General features: G+C 41.9%; 1 protein-coding gene across 3 annotated transcripts in view; it reads left to right on the top strand.

Moving 5' to 3' along the window:
* TBL1X (transducin beta like 1 X-linked) overlaps nt 1–20106 on the top strand; it is a 489223-nt gene that overhangs the window by 157515 nt on the left and 311602 nt on the right. For all 3 annotated transcript variants that reach the window (XM_073565980.1, XM_073565981.1, XM_073565979.1), the window contains one exon: nt 18707–18785. The gene's annotated coding sequence lies outside the window, so the exon portion shown is untranslated. The remainder of the gene's footprint in view (nt 1–18706; nt 18786–20106) is intronic.

The following is a 20106-nucleotide window of genomic DNA, read 5'->3' on the forward strand; positions in this document are numbered from 1 at the left end:
TCATGGGCACCCCATTCCCCAGACCTGAACCCCAATGAAAACCTCTGGAATATAATCAAGAGGATGATGAATAGTCACAAGCCATCAAACAAAGAAGAACTGCTTAAATTTTTGCACCAGAAGCAGTGTGAAAGACTGGTGGCAAGCATGCCAAGACGCATGAAAGCTGTGATTAAAAATCATGGTTATTCCACAAAATATTGATTTCTGCACTCTTCCTGAGATAAAACATTAGTATTGTTGTTTCTAAATGATCATGAACTTGTTTTCTTTGCATTATTTGAGGTCTGAAAGCACTGTTTTTTTTAATTTTGACCATATTTCTTTGTCTGAAAAAAAATACAAAATTTATTGCTTGGAAATTCAGAGACATATTTTCAGAAGTTTGTAGACTAAAAGAACAATTTACATTTTACTCAAAAATATACCTAATAATAATCTTTATTTTTATATAGCAATAACATATTCCGCAGCGCTTTATAGTTTGCACACATTATCATCACTGTCCCCGATGGGGCTCACAATCTAAATTCCCTATCAGTATGTCTTTGCCTATAAAGAGAAAAATCAGACAAACTGAACATTTGAAAGTGGTCTCTTAATTTTTGCCAGAGCTGTAGTATTGGACTGGAGTACCTGGGGCTCACCAGTGAATATCATTGTTAGCAGCCCCTATAAGGATATATAGGAATAATATAACACAGACCAAAGACTGCATAAAAAAATGAACACACCGCTGGATAGGTTAAGACAAAGTTTCTGGAAGTAATTTTAAGGGTATATGCAGATGATCAGTAAACCCGCAGCGACCAGATGTTACAGCATAGTGGATGGGATTTCAAGAAATCCGATGCCCACTATGCATCCACAGACGCCGGCAGATCACCCGCAGAGATGTACATGCAAGAGAAATTTCACCCAGAGAATGAATTGGACATGGTGAATCCACACTTTTCAGTGAACACATGCAGATTCACCTGCGTTCAATAGATGGCAGCATTTTGGACGCCTTGAACATGCGCTGAGTCCAAAGCGCTGCTTCTTCTGGATCATCAGCACATACCCTAAAAGGGTATTTTTCTTTCTTGTTTCTGTTATTTTTGTTGTAGTGTTTGTTTTTTCTGCTTGGACTACTTTGGATTGGGTGGACCATGTGGGATCCATTACTTTAAAGGACCACTTCAGAGGGGTTTTTTATTGATAAATGTAACACATCTTAATTCTGTCTAGTCTAAGTTTATACTATGTAAAAATTTGAGAGTATTAGGAAATCTGCCACAGTGTTATATCTACTGGAGAACCTTAGGGGTGGTGCTTAACTAATTCAATCCAATGACACTAAATAGAGAATACATGTCCCAGAGGACGCCTCTGTCACCTGTGTTCAACAGAAAATTGGCTTAGAGCACTTTTGTAAAATCACATTTTAAAATCACAAATGTGCGACTTTCAGCTTGTTCTCAACACTTTGAAGCAGCTCCACTAAAATGGGCAGAATTCTAAAGAAGCTGTGATGGTACTGGGCATAGCTACACCCACCTGTCAACGTCAACAAAAGTTACGGCTTTTTTGATGCCAAAAATGCTACTCCATTCCCTGAGTGCAGACTGGAATAGCATTTCTGGAGAGGCACGTGGAGCTGCTAGCCTCTGTGAAGATGTGCCAAGTTAATTAAGTGGCATACACCTCTTAATGAATTTGACAAATCATAATCCAGCAAGCCCTTCATTAAGACTGGCGTTTGCATTGAGGCCAGTCTTAATGCAATGCCCCCAATGAGCCATTTCTAAGAATGCTGAAAGCTTTGGCAGCCCCCCATTTAAGCCCCAGACCATGTGACTGATCACATGATTGTGACATCAGCAAGGTCCTGTCAGCACACCACAGTGCTTGGCTCTGTAGCTCTGTAGGTGGAGATAAGGTGGACATTCTCCCACCCGCATTATGAATGTCCACAAAAAAACAGCCCATAATATAACTTTAATTTAACCCTCACAACACATACTGCGCTTGAGGAAACTACTCTGGCTTCCCATCACTGATGTCATTATGTGCAGTGACACATATCTCCCGTCCATCACTTCACCAGTGACTCTGTATATAGGATCAATGAAGTTAATTAGGATTTGATAGTAGAAATTAAACATTTTTGTATAAGTGAATACTTCTATCAAAACCTTTTTATTTTGCATTTCAGTATTTCTTGGATGTCTAGTTGAACTATTGTGAGATCTCTAAACTCTTACTGTACATTTTTCACTCCTCCCACACCCCACCATGGCCTGATTGTATTCCATTTCCTTCCTCTATCAGAAAAATCATTGCGAAACTTGACCTTATGTGCTCTTCTGTTTATGTCCTGCTGTGTCCATTTGCAAAAGACAAACACTCTATAGTTCTCTGATTTGTATTTCTAACCTTTGTATAATTCTTTCTCTAGATGTCCTTCAACTACTTTGTGTAATCATAGATGGGTGCCCAGGAAGGCGAAAAAATCAAATAAATGTTTAAAGGGAGAAAGCATATGCATTGAATGTTATTTAGAGTTTATATGTATTACTAGGGAAAGTGAAAACACTAGAATGGAGAACATTTTAACTAGTCATAACATTTTTCATAGACAGAAAGTAGCATGACACATTTCATTTAAGTTTTGGAGCCATTATAAGTCAAATGTTTCTTATATTTTCTCTTATCCTGATAAAAGATAAATATATAATTAATGTATAATTATATACACTCCTCGACATTGAACTTGCAGCACAAAGAAGGAATAGTCATGGAATTATGGCAATCACAGGATCGATAGACATGCTATTCGTATGCAAGTGGAAACAGAATTTGCAAAACATCTCGATTTATTCATTATCAAGTATGAGCGTTGTATCGTGCAGAATTACCCACACTTAGGCCGTGGTCACACAAGTGATGATTCTCTTTGTGAGAGACTCAGGTCAAATATACTAATGACCCTCGGCTCAAACGCTGTTTCAGCTGAGTGTCAGTTTACTGTGATCCTATTCTCTCTCTTGATAGAATCGCAGCACATGTGTGGAGATGATGGAGAACTTAATTTCTCCATCTTCAACATTGTCTGAGTCCTCGGATGTTGGACCCCACTCGACTGTTTCCCATGTAACTATAGATTTAACCCCTTCCTGACATGCGCCATACTAGTACTGCTGTGCGGGCTTTGTGTTCCCGCAAGCAGCAGTACTAGTACGGCGCACCAATCGTGCGACCACATGCTGAGTGCCGCGGCAAGCTGTATGTGACAGATGACATCCCACAGCAATGCCCACGATCGGTGCTAGCACTGATCGCAGGCATTTAACCCTTCTGATGCTGCTGTCAGTAGTGACAGTGGTTTCGAGAAGCATCACACAGGGAGTGGGCTCCCTGCGCGCTTCCATCGGGAAACGCAATGCGATTGTGATGGACTCATGGTCTCCATGGAGACCCCCTGCACCAAAATGGTCACGGGGTCCTTCTGGGTCCTGCAGGGAGCTGGCTTGTGGTCAGAATGTAAAAATTGGCTTGGTCAGGAAGGTGAAAACAGACTTCGGGGTGAAGGGGTTAAATGGATTGCAAAGCTACTCAGCATGAGAAAAAAATTGTAGATCTGCATTGCCCCATAGTATAACATTGGGCCGAGTGCTATCCAATAATAAAACATCCGATCGCACTCGACCATATTAAACGCTCATATAAGTCCCACACATCTTGTCTGCTATCAATGGGGTTATTAATGATTGAGGAATATTACGCTAAGCCGAATGCATTTGGGCACGCAAATCATCAAGATCCTCTGCTAGCAGGACCCTTTCCAATTGCTGGGTATTTTTTTACATGTTATGTTTTCAGTATTACTTTTTCACTTTTCCAACACAACGATTTTTCATTTTTGCATTTTTGTTTTCTTCCCATGATCATGATAAGAAAAATAACAACTGGCATCAGTTAATAAAAAACACATGTAACACAAAAACATGCTTTAAAAGAAGGGTTGTTTTCTAGTGATAGCTTCCATTTAAAACAATAAAAACATCTGTTACATCCCCTCCCCAGGTCCAGCCCTGCTTCAACACGACTGCAGCGCATAACACTGCTACAGCCAATCCCCTTTTCCCCTTTAAATATTTTTTGGCAATCTGCTCCCTTTTTCCTGCTCTCTTAGGTCCTTTCTTTAACCAGCTTACTGTGTGAAAAATATTTATATGCTGGTAGATGGAGCCCTGTGAGGGCTTGTGCAAGGCATGCTGATATTTGTACTGATGCCATTTTTGTTTAGACACAATGTTCTATTTAATTCTTATTGCATTTTTTACAGAGCTGCAGCAAATGTGTCTTATTTTTGCCATCACAACTTATTTATATATTTATTTATTATTAATGAGATAAAAAAGGTCACAACTGCAAACCTTGTTATTAAAAACGCATGGATTCTAACGTGTATATCTCTTGAAAATCATGTCAGATTTTTCCACCTCCAAAAACTCTGTGTAAACATACCATAATGCTATGTGTGTAACATGGGGGAAGCCAGGGGTGAAGTAGTCGTCTCTTGCACCCCGGCATGCTACATGAAGGTGGGGGTCCTGGCTGGGTGTGTGAACTTGTGCTGTGGAGCTGCTACGCCTTGCAGGTCTGTTGTGAGTTCATTTTCTGGTCTACCAGTCAGGCTCCCTCTGGTGGTAACAGGAGGTTGTGAGGCTGATTTAATCAGTAGAGATCTGCCACCTGATAATGAGGATGACAATTGGACCTCAGGAATCTCAGATTGGATTTAAGACAGCCGACGCCCTACTCTGGTGCTGGTGATTCCTTCTGCTTGTCAGGTCTTGGTTCTCAGCTCTGTTCCAGTCAGCTCAAGCTAAGTTTCTCTGTTAATGTTCATACTTGATTTTGTTGTTCTATTCAGTTTTTTGTGTGGTCAGCCAGCCCCGGCTTGGGCTGTGCTGAATTTCCACTCTTATTTATCTGTATTTGCCAATTTGCTTTTTGTCCCTTATTAGATTGGCCTCTTTTTGCTCTGTCCCAGAATATTTCAGAGTGCTGATATAGTGCTAGAAGTCTAGTGACTTCAGGGTTAATTTTGTTATCAGAAGTGTTGGACATTATTTTGTAGGGTTTTGGTCAGATTGCAGACAGTGTCTTTACTTTCCTTTCCTTTCTAGTTAGTTTGGGCCCCATCGTGTCAGAATTTTTTTTATATATATATTTTTTCCTCTTTTTCTCTGGGGCCGTAGGAGGATTTTTTTTTCCCTAATGGAGATTAAGCAATTGTCTGATCGTGTGGAGCAACTTGCTGCTGAAGTGCAGGGAATTTCCACCTACCTCATTCAGTCACATGCTGCTGAACCTAAGATCCCTGCTCCTGATGTGTTTTCTGGAGATCGATCTAAATTTCTGAATTTTAAGAATAATTGTAAATTATTTCTTGCCTTGGAGCCTAACTCATCGGGGAGCTCTGCGCAGCAGGTTAAAATTATCATCTCCTTGCTGCGCGGCGATCCCCAGGATTGGGCTCTTTCTCTGACACCTGAAAATTCTATTCTGACTAATGTGGATGCATTTTTTCAAGCCTTGGGTTTGTTGTATGATGAACCTAATGCTGTTGATCAAGCTGAGAGAACCCTGTTGGCATTAAACCAGGGTCAGGATTCTGCAGAGTTATACTGTCAAAAATTCCGAAAGTGGGCGGTCCTTACTACATGGAATGATAGTGCTTTGGCAGCTCTCTTTCGGAAGGGTTTATCAGAGACCGCAAAAGATGTTATGGTGGGATTTCCTGTTCCCTCTGGTCTGGATGATTCCATGTCATTAGCCATTCAAGTTGATCGGCGTTTACGTGAACGTAAAACTACACGGGAGGCGCTGTCACCTTTTGAACAAACGTCTGAACCTTTGCAATGTGATGGGGTTTTGTCTAGGGCACAACGTCAGGAGTTTAGAAGGCGTAGTAAGCTGTGTTTTTTTCTGTGGAGATGCCTCTCATACTATTTCTGTCTGCCCTAAACAAGAGAAACGTTTTGCACACACATATGCTGTGGGCAGAGTACAACCTAAGTTCCTTTTGGCAATTACTCTGATCTGCTCCTTATCCACGTTTTCCACTAAGGCTTTTGTGGATTCAGGAGCAGCATTGAATCTGATGGATTTGGACTTTGCTAAACGTTGTGGTTTTTTCATGATGCCTCAGCGGACGCCTATTCCTTTGAGGGGGTATTGATGCTACTCCTTTGGCGGAGAATAAACCTCAGTTTTGGACCCAGGTGATAATGCGAGTTACCCCAGACCACCAAGAAAATTGTTAATTTTTGGTGCTGCATAATTTGCATGATACTATTGTTCTGGGTTTTCCCTGGTTGCAAAATAATAATCCAGTTTTGGATTGGAAATCTGGGTCTGTGGTGAGTTGGGGTTGTCAGTGTGTTCTTAGGGACTCTCCTGTTTTCTCCACCTCTCATCAGTCTCATGATATTCCTGATTATCTGGCCGATTTTTCTGATGTATTTAGTGAGAGTAAGTCTGCATCTTTGCCTCCTCATAGGAGTTATGACTGTGCAATTGAGTTGATACCTGGGTGTAAATTTCCCAAGGGTCGGCTTTTCAACTTATCAGTACCCGAACATGATACTATGCAATCCTATATTAAGGAGTCGTTGGAGAAGGGTCATATTAGACCATCCTCGTCACCTTTAGGTGCTGGGTTTTTTTTTTGTGGCCAAGAAAGATGGTTCATTAAGACCGTGTATTAATTATCGTTCCCTTAACAAGATGACGGTTAAATATCAGTACCCGTTACTTCTGATGTCTGATTTATTCTCCAGAGTTAAGAGTGCCTGCTGGTTTACTAAGCTTGACTTCAGGGGGGCGTATAATCTTATTCGCATCAAGCACGGGGATGAAAGGAAGACGGCGTTTAATACTCCGGAGGGACATTTTGAGTACCTGGTGATGCCTTTTGGGCTCACTAATGCCCCTTCTGTCTTCCAGTCCTTTATGAATGATATTTTTCGTGACTTTGAGGATAAGTTTTTGATCATCTATCTGGATGATATTTTGATCTTTTCTAGTGATTGGGATTCTCATGTGGAACACGTCCGGACTGTGTTTCGGATTTTGAGGGAGAATTCCCTGTTTGTTAAGGGATCGAAATGCCTCTTTGGTGTACAGAGGATTTCATTTTTGGGATTTATCTTGTCTCCATCGACTATTGAAATGGACCCGGCCAAGTTTTTGGGTTTTGCTAATTTCTATCGATTGGCCTCATTTTGCTCTGTCCCAGAATATTTCAGAGTGCTGATATAGTGGGAGAAGTCTAGTGACTTCAGGGTTAATTTTGTTATCAGAAGTGTTGGACATTATTTTGTAGGGTTTTGGGCAGATTAAAATAAACTTCTGACTTATCGATAACTTGAGGGGGATTATAAACAGTAGTGTTCTGCCTTCTTCCACGTATGTCGCTGTGTGGATTCCAGCATATGGCTTAACCTTTCATCCACTCCCAAAAACAAAACTGTATGGATGCTTAAGTCTATTATTTATTGGGATGATATGGACAACAATGGGAGATGATAACAGATGGTATAGTAGAGTAGATGAGATCAGGGGTTGTTGTACAAAGTTGTAGATGATATCAAAGATTGTTGAACATAATGTGGATGATTCAGGTAAAAACTACAAGAGACAGATAATACAGCATGTCAGTACTGATAGACAGTATACAATACACAAATACCGGCAGGTAATAGCAATGCAGGGTGTTATCATAACAGTAGCAATGATACAGGATGCTGTTATCATACATTATATAAGAGCTGGGCAATATAACATACACAGCAGCAAAGGAGAAAGATAACTAACACACTAATGGCTGTCAGCATTACACTCACTGAACGGAGGATGCAAAACTAGAGGATGCTTATAACAAACATGTAGTGAAATAACATCACAGGAGCTGAGCATGCAATGCAAACATCATAGGGGGCTGCATTATGGCTGCTAACAGAGATGCATAACTAATAATTGCATTATCCTTACCAGAATCCGCTTGTTATAAGCAAAAGAGCTGAGCTGAGCAGGTGTGAGCTACTCCGGAGACGGCTGGAAAAATGGCTACATGTTGTTGACCAAGGCGAGAAGAAGGGGGCGATTCAGAACAGTTAACCATTCGGAGAACAGAAAATTCCAAACACATGAATAAAAAGGAGAAGGGCAACTTATGACACCTACTGGCTATAACTAGAACAGCACTTAAGAATATCTAGCTGCACAGAATGGGCAGAACAAGTAGATAGTAGGTAAACAACTTTATGAACATTTCCTTCACAATACTGAGCATTTTTCATACATAGTTCCAATTCCTTCCTCTTTACTCACTTGTATTCGATCTGTATCGTTCCTTTCTTCTTCACCACAAACCAGCTTAGTACTAAAGTCCAGTTAGAAAGAGTCCTATTCTCAACCTGAGGTTCTATGTATTCTGTCCCATCAAGGGAACTATGTTGCCAGTATGGCCGGTACTTAGCTTCTCTGCTGCTGATGCTCTGGAATTCCCAACAGGGGCACTCTCTCTCTCTCTTCATCTTGCTTTTTCTGTCTCTGTGCCATCTTGACCCGTTACCTCTCTGACTTGTAAAAATGGGGCTGTACTGCTAGGCGTCCTCTCCTGGGACACGTCTTCGCTTAAAAATTCTGGCCTTTAATCGGTTTTCTGTTTCTCTTTTCTCCAGTCCATGCTAACCTCCGCCTTGCTCACCCCTCATTTCAGGTCACCCATGTCATGCAGCACTGCTTACAGTCTAGACCTTAGATCTATTTCAGAAGCACACTGGGGCCTATCTGATTTTCTGAAAGGAAACTGTCTCTGTCTTTTTAGTTAGACCCTCCCACACTGGGCTAGTCTCAATAATCAAATCTAAGGGTCCCGTTTCACTTAGGGATGCACCAGCGATCCCGACAACGATACGACCTGGTAGGGATCGCTGGTGCGTCGCTAAATGATCGCCAGTAAGTTGCCAAACAGACAGATCTCTTCTGCGACGCAGCAACGATCCAGTGAACAAATACAGCAATGCATGCTGGCCAGCGGGACGCCGACGACTAAAAAATAGCCCAGGACATTTCTGCACAATCAGCAATATCCAGCAGGGGGGCCGGTCGCTGCTGCATGTCACATGTAGCGAAATCGGTGACACATTAGCGATCTCCCTAGCGATCTCGCTATGTGAGACTGGGCCTTAACTCTCCCTACCGTTGGACAATACACAATATACATAACACAATTAACTCATGTCACAGTTTACATTAAACAATACAATAATGCACTTGTTCTTCAAGGGGGAACGTGGGTAGTATGTCCATTTTCGTACATGTGCATCTTAGACATCAGCCCAGCCGACAAGTTTTCCCAGGTGAAATCCATTCAGAAAATCTAAAGCGGAATTCTTTTGATCAGAAGCCACCCAAAGAGTGAACATGGAACATAGTGCACAGCAATGTTAAAACAACATTGCTGTGCACTGTTAATTTTTTGTGGCATTTTTGTGGTGCTGATACTAACTGTGTGCATATACCTAATATTCATCTTCTAATCTAGTTGGCTGGAGCTATGATGCTCCATACTGCTATATTGTAAAATTACCATTTCAATTTACAAGCTCAAAGCTTGAAGAGAGATGCTAATACTAATGTTTCCTTTGCTGATTTGTTTCAGGTATACAGTTGATGTGGGCATAGAAATACATGGATGTTTACTAATTTTGACCAATATTTTGCTACTATTTTTAAACCATAAGCTCATTGTTATTGTTAATTTTTAATGTAGACTAAAACGGCCCATGGGCCCTATTCACACATTAGTATTTCTGTATTGAATATTTATCCTGCCGGTGGCATAAATCTTCTGCAGGACTTTTGCATTTTTTTCTTATAGGGCTAAGAACTTGCAGGCTTGAATTGAGCTGAGCTACAGTGCCAGACCCATCTACATGGACATCACTATGTCTAGTCCTGTTCTGCTGAACAACCCATTCTTAAATGCTAACAGGCCTCGAGTAAAAAAAAAAAAATCATACTCAACTCCCAGACTGGTGCTGTTCCAGCAATGTCAGTGTCACGTGACACAATGTCGTGAGAATGCTGCAGTCTATCAGCAACCACCTAAGCCCTTTTAATTAATGTTAGGCTTAGGAGTAGGACTTAAAAGGGTTGTCCACTACTAAGACAATTCCTTATCATTCTTCATGTTTGGCCCAGGTAAAATGCAAAAACCTATACTCCCCTCCCGTGCTAGCATCATTCCAGCGGTGATAACACTTGCATTGACGTATTGAACATCAACAGGAAGCCAGTGCTGTGGCTGCTCTCTCACTTCCTCTTAATATTAGATTTATTCAAATGTAGAGACAGTGATGCTGGCTCTTATTGGGCGCAGGGCTCAGGTGACATATCAACCTCACGTGAGCTCTGGGAACGTGAGTGTCGACAACGTTGAAATGGCGCCGGCATGGGAGGTTAGTATAGGTGTTTTTATTTTAATGCGGCCAAACATGAGGAATGAGAAGGAGTTGTCCAAGTAGTGGACAACCTCTTTAACGATGGAGATGAGCAAATTAATTCACAGGAACCTAGTCCTTTGGCCATATCCGTATTCCTTGGCTGCCTCTTTTGATTAGTCGAACTGGCACAATGTAATTTCTGCATCACTCTGCAACTATTGAATTTATGTTAGGCCAGCTTATCAAAACAAAGGAGCCACTGATGTTGGCAGGTAGGAGGTGATTCTCAGGGTTTGAATACTTACATGACTGGGATCCTGTAAATTTATTTACTCACCTCTACACACGGAGAATTAAGGCTAGTTTCACACTAGTGTTCTCGGGCGCAGTGCAGGGCCGCCGCTTAGCTCCACCCTGGCCACGTCCCCTCCAGTCAGCTCCTTCTAGGATCACTTGACGCTGCATGCAACCAGCGTACCGTATATTTAGCGTTGGGTATGCTGACCGTGCGCTGGTCGTGCGCTGGTATGATTTTGCTGGCGCTGCGCCCTTTTGGAGCTGCACCCAGTGCACAAAACGTGCTGTGTTGCATTTTTGTGCCCTGGGCACAGCGCCAAAAGGGTGCAGCACCAGCAAAATCATACCAGCGCACGAGCAGCGCATGGTCAACGTACCCAATGCTAAATATACGGTTCGCTGATCGCATGCAGCATCATGCGATTCTAGGAGCAGCTGACCGGAGGGGGCAGGGCTGGGGGTGGAGCAAAGCGGTGGCCCTGCGATGCGCCTGAGAACACTAGTGTGAAACTAGCCTAATAAATGTAAAATCCTGGATAACCATATTAAATCTCTTTTGTTATATAACATGACTGACAGTGGAGAGGAACTAAACTGCAACTAGAAGTGAAACTATAAAATACTACAGGCAAATATATGAAAATAAGGAAATCATTTCTTATTTATATTAGAATATACAATTATCTTGTCATGTTAAGGGCATGTCACACTAAGAGATATCGCTAGCAATATCGCTATAACTTGTGACGCTATAGCGATATTGCTAGCTATATAGCTATGTCTGATACTTACCTACGACCGCTCCCCCGCTGGTTATCGCTGATCGCGCGAGAACAGGCTGGACTGTTCCTCGTCGGTCACTTCCTGCGGCGCTTCCTGCTGTGACGACGAGCGACGCGTGGAGCCGGGCGGTAGGACACACGATCGCCTGGTGTGACAGGTAATTAGCGACCCCAGCAATGTCGCTAGTGAGATCTGCCTGTGTGGCAGCTCACTAGCGACCACTTAGTGATGTACCAGTGATCCTGACCGCGTCATATCGCTGGTCGGGATCGCTGGTACATCGCTAAGTGTGACAGTACCCTTATACTTGGAAGGACAGCCATAATTATTATCTCCTTTTAACAGTGTTTGTGTTGGGTAAATTAGTCCAGGAGAACAATGGAAGATAAATCGTATGATGGATCTTGGTAGCAGGTGGAAAAAAGGTTTTCACTCAGCTCTGTTGCTTCTGTTGCTTTGGTCTCAAATTATTCTACATATATGGTACATTATATAATTAACAATGTCAACAAAATACGTCACACTTGTAGAATAGCTGCTAATATGAGACTAATTAGCTTGAAAAAGTAATTGTATATAAGGATCAGTTTATGCTTTCTTTTATGAAAATAATTTAATTTTAAAATAAATACAATTTGCAATAGGAAAATAAAGTATTATGATAAAAATGAAAACTTCCATTACTGTCACATACCCCAGATAAGATTATAAGATAAAAAGTTTATTATTATTTTATAAGAAATATAATAAAGTTTTTCTCATCGTGGTAGCAGGGATGTCTCTGAGGTCACGGCAGTTCAGCCTGGCTGGAACGGAGCCTCAGTGACCAGACGTAACTTCAATGACGTCACCAATGGTCTCTGAAGCTGCTCTTGCAGCAGCTCAGTCACCAGTGGTTTTCAGCCTGGGCGGTCGCATCTTGGCACCGTCTAGGTTGAAAACTGTTTATCCCCCAGACATGGATTACAGCATGGGACAGAACGACAGACAGGTATGGTGTATTATTGTTTTTTTATTTTACTATTATTACAGGAGAACAAGGGCTTTGCTGGAATTAGGTGTTTAAATAAAAATGGAAAACTGTGTTTAGTCTTATTTCAAATTAAGGACTTTATTCTGGCTGTGTCTTATTCACCATTTAACAATAGGATTTGTAATGGATAGGTGTCTTATAGACATTTTTCCATTACTAGGCCGTGTGCTTGATGTCACCTGACAATACAAAGGTGATATCAACCCCACAAATATTACCTCACTTGCCACCACTACAGAGCAAGTGGGAAGAGCCGGGCAAAGCCCCAGAATTGGCACATCTAATAGATATGCCTTTTCTGGGCAACTGTGGGCTGCTATTTTTTGGCTGGGGGGGCCAATATCCATGGCCCCTTACCTGCTTGAGAATACCAGCCCCCAGCTGTGAGCTTTAGCAAGGTTGGTTGTCAAAAAATGGGGGGACCCCACTCGGTTTTTTTAATTGATCTTTTTAATTAATTTAAAAAAAGGCGTATGGACCCCTCTATTCTTGATAACTAGCCTTGCCGAAGCTGACAGCTGAGGGTTGCAGCCCCCAGCTGTGAGTTTTACCTGGCTGGTTAGCAAAAATACAGGGGAACCCACGCTGTTTTTTTTTTTTAATTATTTATTGACAGCGCAGGAGTGGTTGATGAATACTACCATCTGCCGCTTCTCCTCTCACTGTTATTAGCAGGTGTCAGATGATGGGATCAGTAGTCCCATCAGCTGATACCAGTGACCGGAGGTAAAGTTTATACTTGCAATTACAGCTGAGCGCTCTCGCTGTCTTTTGACGGCGTGGGAACCGTGGCTCTCTGACCGGTGGTGAGGATTTACCCGCCGATCAGAAGCAGTGTTTGTCGCGCTGTCATGCACATTACAGCACAAACATTGGATGTTCGGGCCCCACATTCAAGTGAATGGGGTCCGGGTTCGGGTAATGTTCTGGTACCTGAACCTGAACTTTTTGTAACTGTTCGGCCGACCCCGCCGGACCCGAACATCCAGGTGTCCGCCCATCCCTATCAATGTTTGTACATAAGGAATTAAAGAGGTATTCCCATCTTCCAAGATCCTATCTCAATATGTAGTAGCCTGAATAATAGTAATAATAATAATAATAATAATAATAATAAATGCAAATACCTCCAATTAGAAATGTAGCATAGTTCTTCTGATTTGCGATGTCGCTTACCCCATGTGCAGGGCATTGCAGTAGCTTAAGTATCCATGGTTACGACCACTAACAACTAACTGTCACTATATGAGTGGTTGCAACTATGGATACTTAAGTTTCTGCAATGCCCTACACATGGGGAAAGAGACACTGAATCAGGAGAGCTACACTACATTTTTATTATTTTGCATTATTCTTTCTTTCTACACACTAATCTCCTTCACATCTGTGCTGTCACACATTAATTGTACAGTTTGTTCAGTGTTTTATGGCTTTCTCTTCCTATCCCTACAGCTAAACTGTGAGCGGTGGCGTTGCTGTCACTACCCACATGAATTGATCTGGCTGCATTTCCTGCTTCTTGTTATATAGACTATGATAGTTGGCTGTGTTATACCATGTGATGCGATATCTTCTAGGCATTATGGGGAAGCTGCCCTTGAATATAAATTAGTGGCCGTCATTTTAGCTGATTTGTACAACGTGGATCACAAATTGGTCAAATTTGTCAGATTCAGCAAATTCCTAAAAATTCAACACAAATTCAATTTGCATCAAATCAATTTGTTCATCTCTACTCATAGTACATACGATCATTGTGTAATCATGGTAGTTAGTAGTGAGCGAGCGTGCTCGTTACTCGAGATTTCTGAGCATGCTCAGGAGTTTGAGTATTTTGGGGCACGCGCAGAGATTTAGTTTGTGTTACCGCATCTGCATGATTTGCGGCTGCTAGACAGCCTGAATACATGTAGGAGTTGCCTGTTTGTTAGGAAATCCCAACATGTATTCAGGCTGTCTAGCAGCCGCAAATCATGCAGCTGCGGCAACACAAACTAAATCTCCGAGCACACCCAAAATACTCGGAGAACACCCAAGCATGCTCGGGAAAACCCGAGCAACGAGCATACTCACTCATCACTAATGGCAGTCAAAATGCTTATGTCCTCCATGATCATAAAATTAAGGAACTAGGGGGTATTGAAGAACTCATCTAGTGGTCACTTTTCTCTTTTTGCTCTGCACTGTGCGAGAGCACTTGGTTGTATGACATGATGGGACATGAACCACATGCTGGACCTCCTTGGTGCTCAGAGGATTCTGGGCTGCTTCATCTGGGCTCTATAATAGAATCACATAGATGGTATGAAATTACAGATGTACTTAAAGCATGCCTATCTTTTTTTTTATGTCCATACTTCATTACACATATTGCAGATTGGTAGGGGCCAATGACCTAGGACCGCACGGATTGCTCCAAAATCCCCTCTATATTGCCCCCGCTCAGGAGGCCGCTATTCTCCAACATGAGTGCACATGGAGCAATGTAGAGGGCTCAATAGAAAGTCTATGAGTTTGTACATAGCCAACACTTCTGTCTGCTGATCAGTACGATACAGAATGGTTTATTGAGTAGCTGATGAAGGGTATCAGAACCTAGACCCCCGCTGCTGTACATGTAACAGAGGATGAACATAATCATTTAAAAAAAGGAGCACATTAAGCTCTACAAATAAACAGAAGTGGAAATCAAAATATATGCAGAATTTTCTAAAGAGCAGAGCACATAATCACAATGAATCCACAAATATTAACTACGCTGGCTTAAGACTTAGAGTTGTAAATGAAGGTTACGTTAGGACATTTCAGGAGGAAATGAAGACTATTGCGTGATGTTTTCTGTTCTGATTATCTTCTTCCCATCTACGTTTGCACATGGAAGAAACTACAGTTAATTGAATGCAATTGACCAAAGCATATTTATCACGAAATGTATGCAATCTACCTTATCTCACATCCTCTGTATGAAAAGCCAGTAAGGTCCGTAATCTAGGTGGTGATAACAGACCATTACCATGGTGCCAAAACCAAACTACGTGCAGTGCACTTATTCATATAAAAATACAGTCATCTGAAATTATCACCTTACAGGACTTACGTACAGACTAGAAAAATACACTTTTCTGTAAGAAAATGACTATGATATAAGACATAAAAAAAGTTTCCATGATAATGAGTAAGAAGCAACAAATTCATTTTCACTTTTCAATAGATATTACCATTGCTCGGAACATTTCGCATTTAAAATCATTTGTTCGAACTTGGATATTAATAGGAATGTAATATATAGAAAAGGATTGTCATGTCTGACCATGGATTGCTTACTTTATTGCAGCTAAAGGGGCTAAGAGGCTGAGCTACAATACTACCCACAACTTGTGGGCAAAAATAACACTGTTTTTAGAAAAGAAATCAGCTATTGTTATTTTCTTTTTTTTTTTTTTTTAAACTCTGGTTAATTCTTTTAACATAAGTCAGTAAGAACACTGTTGCAAAAAATATGATTACATTAAAAATTACTGAAAGAATTTTCAGTAAAAACAAGTTCTCAAGCATGAGCACCGTCATCCCATTCTAATGGGTATAAAAGTGCTCCCTTCTGCTGAACAGTGCAGGTTCCAGGGTCCAGACTAATACCAATCAATACATTTTCAGCTATCCTAAGGATCGATAATAACTAGAGATGAGCGAACCCAAACGTAAAAGTTCGGGGATTCGTCCTGGACAGTTAGTGTCCGGTGCTTAATGCTAAACACTGACTTCTCCTGGAAGTCCATTGCAATGTTTGGAGTTCCAGGGGAAGTCCATTGCAGAGAGAAAGGGAGTTCAGTTTCTCATTGTTTTCAGTGGTGTTCTGGTTCAAGTTTGGGTATGGATATGGTACCAGTACTGAATTTTGGAATAAAGTTTGAACAAGGTACCAGAACTTGTACTTCAATGGGTCTGGTCATCCCTAATGGTGACTTGTTTTCACTGGCTACTGATTTTATTAACTTGACAGTGGTACGATGCTGCATTGACAGGTCTCCGAGTCTTCCAGAACCTAACTTTTAACGACTCCATCTTTCATCTTGGATATTAGTGTACTTTCATCTGGACTTGAAATTATGCCACATTTATTGTCCTAGATACATTGAAACAATCCTCAAAATTGGGTAAATTTATATTTCACATAATGAGATTGTGCACAAATCAGACAACCAATCAGCATGTTTGCCCCCGTAAAATAATAACTCATACTCACCGCCAGTACCGGTGCCATTCCAGCAGTGGTTGGCACTCACTCTCTCCCGGGGATTTTGTAGCATTGTTATGTCAAGTGATCCCTAAGGCCAGTCAGCACTGGCATCACTGTTATGAACGGGTAGCCGAGGAGAAAATAAAAAACAACACAAGATAAGTCTCAGAAAACCAAAGAGGTTGGTAACTATGCAGACTGCAGACCCCTGATCCTAACACGCAACTAGCAGCAGTCATGGAGCGTTCCTACGGTGGTCCTAGACACCTCGTCACAACCGGAGAACTAAATAAGCCTAAAGCAGGAAAAGAGGAAAACTAACTGCCCCAGAGCAGACCCCAAAGGAGAGACAGCCCCCCACATGTATTAACGGTGAAAAAAGATGAAAACACAAACAAAGGCAGGAAAATAGGCTGAGCAAGCGATGGGGCCAAACTAACTAGAAAGGACAGGAAAGGAAAGACACTGTCTGCAGTCTGCCAAAAAACCCTACAAAATGTCCAACACAACTGATAGCAAAATTAACCCTGAAGTCACTAGACTTCTCCCACTATATCAGCACTCTGAAATATTCTGAGACAGAGCAAAAAGAGGCCAATCTAATAAGGGACAAAACAAGGCAATTTGGCAAATAAGAGTGGAAATTCAGCACAGCCCAGCCGGGCTGGCTGACCACACAAAAAACTGAAAAGACCAACAAGAGCAAGTGTAAACATTAGCAAAAAACAAACTTATCTTGAGAAGACTGGAACAGAGCTGAGTCCTAGACCTGAGAAGCAGACTGAATCACCAGCACCAGGATAGGGCGTCGGCTGTCTTATATCCAGTCTGATACTCCAGAGATCCAATCGTTATCTTCCTCACCAGGTGGCAGATCACTACCACTTAACCAACCTCACTACCTCCTGTCACCACCAGAGGGAGAACGGAAGGGGAACTCTCATCTGGTGGAGCAGAAAATGAGCTCATAACACATCACTCTTCCCACCTTCAGAAGTGTCAGGCATCAAGAGGAAGTAAGCGGTTAGCGCAGCTCTGACTTCCTTTTGATGTTTGATTCATCTGAAGGCGGGGAGAGTAAAGCCAGCGCAGATTGGGTGCAGGGATTGCGGGACAACTCTAATTGGGAAGAAGTTATCCTTGTGTTGGACAATGCTTTTAAAGGTCATCAAAACTTTAAAGATTATTTTACGCATTATAAGTTTTAGGTCTCATTCGAAGAAATCGGTGCCTTTGTTATTGGAGAATGCCGAAAATTTGTTGAGTAATGTTTGCCCAATACATGTGAGCAACCTATGGAGTTATGTGGTCATAGTATGGCAATTTTCATTTTATTTAGTAATTGTTTACATTGATTAACTATGTCCTGCATAATGGTTTCTGGCAATGTATTCTTTATGTATTCATTCTATTCATTCATCGGGTGATCGGATCATTTATGCTGCAAAAGAGTCATTACTACCATCAGCACATCACCCTATGTAAGCAGGGGACATGGGAAAAAAATCGCCCACAAAAAAAAATTAATAATGCTTAAAAAACTTTTCCAGAAGATGCTTTAGAAAACCATGAACAAAATATTTCAAAAAATGAGAACAAAATGTTCAGAAAAAAAAACACTTCAGGAAAAATAGCGCTTAGAAAATGCCACATGGAAGGAGCAATTTCTGAATAACTTTCTGCTAGAAAATATCTTTTTTTACCCCTTCAAGAAATATCCATATGCACATACCCTTATGGCTATGGAATGCTTAGTGGCTTCCAGTATTCATACAATTTACAAAACATAAGTATGACCTGTATATAAGATCCTGTCTTCTCTGAATAAAACTTCAAATGTTTCTTTTGTAGGTACCACCTGTGAAAGCTGGCTGTGGTAAAGGGTCCAGAAAATAGAAGAAAACGTGGATTGGCATCCTGTATCCTCAGTGTAAGTAGATGGTTTTACAGATATTTATGAAAGTTTGGTGGAATTGTATAATTCATCTGATAACATCATTAAAGGCTGGCTGGCAAATTTTAGCCTGGGGGGCAAACACAAAGCACTGGCCCAGGAGTGGTGGCCCATCTTTTTGTTAAAGAGTCTAAGGTCTCACATACTATTCAGCGTGAGTAGTGCGCATCCGAGGTGCACCTGATAAGAAACCATTTCATACATACTAAACTTAAATTGTCTTAGTAGAGTTGATCGAATATTTCAAAATTCGGTTCCAATTATGATCGGCAGCAAATATTGTATTTGCAATATTTGCTGAACACAGCCAAATGTCATTGGAGTCAATGGGAGTATGCACTCAGCTATAGTGTTAGCTTTTTAACACTATTCCAAAAAACCCTCAGGGGTTAAATGTTGCACACAGCCTGGAGAGTATCCCACATAAAGTAAATTAAAACATAACCTTTAATGAACCATTAAAAGGACATAATACCCAAAAATATTGCAAAAAAGTGCTCAATAAAAAATGGTTTGGTATCACCATTGGTATTAGATATAGCATTCCAGCATCAGGGCGTATCCTGCTGGAGAGACGATCCACTCATGGGGAGCCGAGACATGGGAAAACCAGTGTTAGTGTAAAGTATTCTTCCATTGGGGAAGAAACGCGTAGGAAGCTTTTGTCTATTTTTCCCCTTATCAGTGGGGGTGTCCACTACAGGATATACTTGGGGCCTGTCCTTGTTAGGATAGGAGTAACGCTGGGGCACGACAGGGAGTGTAGGAGAATACTTTACACTAACACTGGTTTTCCCATGTCTCGGCTCCCCATGAGTGGATCGTCTCTCCAGCAGGATACGCCCTGATGCTGGAATGCTATATCCAGGCCCGGATTGGCAATATAACCAACCGGGCATTTTCCCGCTGGGCCGCTGTCACGTGGGCCGCGGGCAGCGCCGATCATCTGGCCGCTTGCCAGCTGCTGCGGCCACTGTTGCTCCTGCCGCCGGCCCTCTGCGGGCATGGCGGTGATAGTTTCCAAGTTCCTCCCGCACTGCAGGGAGATAAGCCGCCACGCCCCCCATCCTCGCCCCCGCATGAGATGAGACTCCCTCCCCCCCGCAGCCACTCACAGCGTCGCACTCGCTTGCCTGCTCGCTCTGTTCGCAGGACCTGTGATGAGGTCACAGGAGGGGAGGAGTCAGGGGGGTCACATGATCAGGAGCCTTTGTCCAGACCCCCGTTCATGTCACCCCTGACTCCGCCCCTCCTGTGACCTCATCACAGGTCCTGTGCGCTCAGCCTTGCCTCTACC

The sequence above is a fragment of the Dendrobates tinctorius genome, unplaced genomic scaffold (genome assembly GCF_039654945.1).
Source record: "Dendrobates tinctorius isolate UK_male_01 unplaced genomic scaffold, ASM3965494v1 ptg000016l, whole genome shotgun sequence".
Lineage (NCBI taxonomy): Eukaryota > Metazoa > Chordata > Amphibia > Anura > Dendrobatidae > Dendrobates > Dendrobates tinctorius.